The sequence below is a fragment of the Gadus chalcogrammus genome, chromosome 8 (assembly GCF_026213295.1).
Source record: "Gadus chalcogrammus isolate NIFS_2021 chromosome 8, NIFS_Gcha_1.0, whole genome shotgun sequence".
NCBI classification, from domain to species: domain Eukaryota; kingdom Metazoa; phylum Chordata; class Actinopteri; order Gadiformes; family Gadidae; genus Gadus; species Gadus chalcogrammus.
The window spans coordinates 2748-8206 of NC_079419.1; the positions used below are offsets into that span (position 1 = coordinate 2748).

General features: G+C 50.2%; 2 long non-coding RNA genes across 2 annotated transcripts; both read left to right on the plus strand.

The window, feature by feature from the left end:
• The first annotated feature begins 318 nt into the window (after positions 1 to 318).
• LOC130387724 (uncharacterized) lies at positions 319 to 2445 on the plus strand. The gene is made up of 4 exons (XR_008896345.1): positions 319 to 426; positions 529 to 765; positions 879 to 1149; positions 1263 to 2445. It is a non-coding gene; the product is annotated as an uncharacterized LOC130387724 (long non-coding RNA).
• A 743-nt stretch (positions 2446 to 3188) lies between these two features.
• On the plus strand, positions 3189 to 5134 carry LOC130387718 (uncharacterized). Its single transcript, XR_008896342.1, has 4 exons — positions 3189 to 3544; positions 3647 to 3883; positions 3997 to 4267; positions 4381 to 5134. It is a non-coding gene; the product is annotated as an uncharacterized LOC130387718 (long non-coding RNA).
• The last annotated feature ends 325 nt before the right edge of the window (positions 5135 to 5459 follow it).

Sequence of the window (5459 nt, forward strand, 5' to 3'; positions counted from 1 at the left end):
ACCCTAACCCTAACCCTAACCCTAACCCTAACCCTAACCCTAACCCTAACCCTAACCCTAACCCTAACCCTAACCCTAACCCTAACCCTAACCCTAACCCTAACCCTAACCCTAACCCTAACCCTAACCCTAACCCTAACCCTAACCCTAACCCTAACCCTAACCCTAACCCTAACCCTAACCCTAACCCTAACCCTAACCCTAACCCTAACCCTAACCCTAACCCTAACCCTAACCCTAACCCTAACCCTAACCCTAACCCTAACCCTAACCCTAACCCTAACCCTAACCCTAACCCTAACCCTAACCCTAACCAGCCATGGTTCCGGATGAAGCGTCTCGCCGCTCACTGGTCGACCACCTAGAAAACAAAGGATTCTTTGTCGTCGGTGAACCGTTGCGCCCCGCGCATTGTGCAGTGCCCAGGTTGGTTGCGCTCAGGATTTGATTAGCATTTGAGGGGACTCTTCTTTTTTTTCCCCATGTCTCAAGTGTACATTGCTTTAATGAATCTGTGATGCATGTCAGCTCTCAGGAGACGGGGCACAGGCCTGAGCACCGGCGTCTGCTGGAGATGGCAGAGGGTCGGTCGGAGGAAGCTTGCCATGGAATCCTAACGGGAGAACGGTTGCCGCATCAGCAGATGACGAGGGTCTCCCCTTTAAAGGCAGCCATCGAGGACGACGAAGGCTGTCCTCAAGTCGGTGGTGGAGCAACGGTGGAAGGGGATCGATTTTAAGGACTTTGGAGAACACGAGGGCAGAGGTGAGGGAAGACGGGAAAAGCGCAGTGCAAACTTTACTGTGATGACTTTGCCTTGGCAGCAAAATAAAGGCTGTTTACGTGTTTGTGTTTCTCTCTCTCGCCCTTCTGTGCAGGCGTCATCGCCACCGTGCCGTTCTCCAAGGGGGACGTGATATGCGGCTATCACGGGAAGCTCATCCCTGAATCCGAGGGGAAGAGGCTGACGAGGACGACGAAGGCTGTCCTCAAGTCTGACGAAGGCTGTCCTCAAGTCGGTGGGGAAGCTCATCCCTGAATCCGAGGGGAAGAGGCTGACGAGGACGACGAAGGCTGTCCTCAAGTCGGTGGTGGAGCAACGGTGGAAGGGGATCGATTTTAAGGACTTTGGAGAACACGAGGGCAGAGGTGAGGGAAGACGGGAAAAGCGCAGTGCAAACTTTACTGTGATGACTTTGCCTTGGCAGCAAAATAAAGGCTGTTTACGTGTTTGTGTTTCTCTCTCTCGCCCTTCTGTGCAGGCGTCATCGCCACCGTGCCGTTCTCCAAGGGGGACGTGACATGCGGCTATCACGGAAAGCTCATCTCTGAATCCGAGGGGAAGAGGCTGATGGATGCAATGCAGGAGGGAGCGATGAGCTACCTCTTCTTCGTCAGGGGCAGGCTAGGCACCGAGCTGTGCGTCGACTCCCACAACTTCCCCTGCGAGCGCCACCCTGGAAAAGGACGCCTTTGGTAGGCGCATGAACCACTCGGGCAAGGCGGCCAACGTGAAGCCTGCGGTGTTCCAGTTGAACTTTACAGACGGAGCCAAAGACACTATGTCCTGTTCTTGGCCCAGAGAAACATAGCTGTCAACGAAGAGCTCCGTTGGGACTATGGTGTGAGACGGGAGGTCTTTCGGAGATGAGGGCATGGACCTGGCATGGCTCGGATGACTGAAACGATTCTCTTTGGTTCATTGGGTTTCTCATTTGTTGTTGCCGGTTATCGCTGTTCTTGTTGTTTGGTGTCATGTTTTTAATAAATGTTTTTGCCACAAAGGACAACGCCTTGAATAGACTGACTTTATTAATCCCCGAAGGATGTGAAATAATTCAAGTCTTCATGTTGACATAGAGTGGGTGCCAGAAAAAGTGAAAAACACGACGGCTCTCGTTTAAGGGCTTAAACGTTGAGCTACTGCAGGAAAAGGGCATGCATAAAACGTGCACTGCATGTGAAACATTCCGTAATGATGTATGGGACGATTGCGATCACCAGACATGAGGATGAACAAATGTATTGCCACATAAGCAGCTACAAGAAAAAACTAACAAACAAATTAATAAATGAAGGAGTGAATGAATAAACAAGTAAATGTTTAAGATGGAGACAAAAGGGGGCCACTCTGCCCTTTTGTGGAATAGTTTGGACATGCCTACAGAATAAAAAACAAACGGCATGTCCACGATGAAACACCGAAGCACTTTACTTCTGCTAACAATAGTCTTTGGGTTCCATTGATTGCATTTCCATTTGATTTGAGGTCAAAATGGCTGCACTTTTCAAAATGGCTGCTCTTTGATGGTTTGAGTGTCAGACTAATGGTTGTTACTTCATGAGGTGGGTGCAGTGGTTTGTCTCGTCTACTTGATGGAGGTAAGTGACCACGGATCAAAACAGTTTATGCCTTAAAGTCTAGGGCCCACTGCTAAAGAACAAGGACATACTCCTTGAACACCTAGAGCTTTGACACTGTGTGTGTGTGTGTGTGTGTGTGTGTGTGTCCAACTGGAAAAACAAAGTGAAGGAACAGGAATCAATATTGTGTGTGAATATAATAGATTTGATTTGTTGTATTGCGATGCATTTTACCTACTTTTCTTTCAGATTCATAGACTACATCCTGACTTGCATAAATAAATAATATAATAATAAACGAAATAATAATAAACTAACACGTGATGACGGTTAGGGGCCGCTTCTGCCATCTGGTGGCTGCTGAGGGGACCTCAACGGAGCACACTTAGGATTTCGCTGTGCAAACATGCTACAGCCAGCACCATATGTGATGCCCGACTCGATATCTCGGCGGGTGAAGGTCGCACGGACTCGGGCTTGGCACCGTTGGAAAGCTGCTCCTCCCTTTGGGGGGGGTGCGTCTGCCTCCCGTTTCTCTAGCACCTTGCTGTCAAAGATATCCACCGAAAACGGTCTGCACCCGGGTGCAGTGTGGTTAAAACCCCCTATCCTAACCCTAACCCTAACCCTAACCCTAACCCTAACCCTAACCCTAACCTAACCCTAACCCTAACCCTAACCCTAACCCTAACCCTAACCCTAACCCTAACCCTAACCCTAACCCTAACCCTAACCCTAACCCTAACCCTAACCCTAACCCTAACCCTAACCCTAACCCTAACCTCGCTCGCTCACTCGCTCACTCTGTCGCTCACTCCCAGTCTCACCGACTCACTGCCTGCCTCACTCGCTAACTCACTGCCTCACTAACTCACTGCCTCACTCTGTTCTTACCAGATTCCTCTGGCAGGCAGCGACCGACGGAGGCCAAGGTGGCAGCCGTCGTAGCCAAGGAGAAATGGAAAACCAATGTCCCCTCCCTCCCGGATGTGCTCAAGGCGTGGGTCTCCCCTTTAAAGAACAGGACATGGTGTCTTTGGCTCCGTCTGTAAAGTTCAACTGGAACACCAGCCATGGTTCCGGATGAAGCGTCTCGCCGCTCACTGGTCGACCACCTAGAAAACAAAGGATTCTTTGTCGTCGGTGAACCGTTGCGCCCCGCGCATTGTGCAGTGCCCAGGTTGGTTGCGCTCAGGATTTGATTAGCATTTGAGGGGACTCTTCTTTTTTTTCCCCATGTCTCAAGTGTACATTGCTTTAATGAATCTGTGATGCATGTCAGCTCTCAGGAGACGGGGCACAGGCCTGAGCACCGGCGTCTGCTGGAGATGGCAGAGGGTCGGTCGGAGGAAGCTTGCCATGGAATCCTAACGGGAGAACGGTTGCCGCATCAGCAGATGACGAGGGTCTCCCCTTTAAAGGCAGCCATCGAGGACGACGAAGGCTGTCCTCAAGTCGGTGGTGGAGCAACGGTGGAAGGGGATCGATTTTAAGGACTTTGGAGAACACGAGGGCAGAGGTGAGGGAAGACGGGAAAAGCGCAGTGCAAACTTTACTGTGATGACTTTGCCTTGGCAGCAAAATAAAGGCTGTTTACGTGTTTGTGTTTCTCTCTCTCGCCCTTCTGTGCAGGCGTCATCGCCACCGTGCCGTTCTCCAAGGGGGACGTGATATGCGGCTATCACGGGAAGCTCATCCCTGAATCCGAGGGGAAGAGGCTGACGAGGACGACGAAGGCTGTCCTCAAGTCTGACGAAGGCTGTCCTCAAGTCGGTGGGGAAGCTCATCCCTGAATCCGAGGGGAAGAGGCTGACGAGGACGACGAAGGCTGTCCTCAAGTCGGTGGTGGAGCAACGGTGGAAGGGGATCGATTTTAAGGACTTTGGAGAACACGAGGGCAGAGGTGAGGGAAGACGGGAAAAGCGCAGTGCAAACTTTACTGTGATGACTTTGCCTTGGCAGCAAAATAAAGGCTGTTTACGTGTTTGTGTTTCTCTCTCTCGCCCTTCTGTGCAGGCGTCATCGCCACCGTGCCGTTCTCCAAGGGGGACGTGACATGCGGCTATCACGGAAAGCTCATCTCTGAATCCGAGGGGAAGAGGCTGATGGATGCAATGCAGGAGGGAGCGATGAGCTACCTCTTCTTCGTCAGGGGCAGGCTAGGCACCGAGCTGTGCGTCGACTCCCACAACTTCCCCTGCGAGCGCCACCCTGGAAAAGGACGCCTTTGGTAGGCGCATGAACCACTCGGGCAAGGCGGCCAACGTGAAGCCTGCGGTGTTCCAGTTGAACTTTACAGACGGAGCCAAAGACACTATGTCCTGTTCTTGGCCCAGAGAAACATAGCTGTCAACGAAGAGCTCCGTTGGGACTATGGTGTGAGACGGGAGGTCTTTCGGAGATGAGGGCATGGACCTGGCATGGCTCGGATGACTGAAACGATTCTCTTTGGTTCATTGGGTTTCTCATTTGTTGTTGCCGGTTATCGCTGTTCTTGTTGTTTGGTGTCATGTTTTTAATAAATGTTTTTGCCACAAAGGACAACGCCTTGAATAGACTGACTTTATTAATCCCCGAAGGATGTGAAATAATTCAAGTCTTCATGTTGACATAGAGTGGGTGCCAGAAAAAGTGAAAAACACGACGGCTCTCGTTTAAGGGCTTAAACGTTGAGCTACTGCAGGAAAAGGGCATGCATAAAACGTGCACTGCATGTGAAACATTCCGTAATGATGTATGGGACGATTGCGATCACCAGACATGAGGATGAACAAATGTATTGCCACATAAGCAGCTACAAGAAAAAACTAACAAACAAATTAATAAATGAAGGAGGTGAATGAATAAACAAGTAAATGTTTAAGATGGAGACAAAAGGGGGCCACTCTGCCCTTTTGTGGAATAGTTTGGACATGCCTACAGAATAAAAAACAAACGGCATGTCCACGATGAAACACCGAAGCACTTTACTTCTGCTAACAATAGTCTTTGGGTTCCATTGATTGCATTTCCATTTGATTTGAGGTCAAAATGGCTGCACTTTTCAAAATGGCTGCTCTTTGATGGTTTGAGTGTCAGACTAATGGTTGTTACTT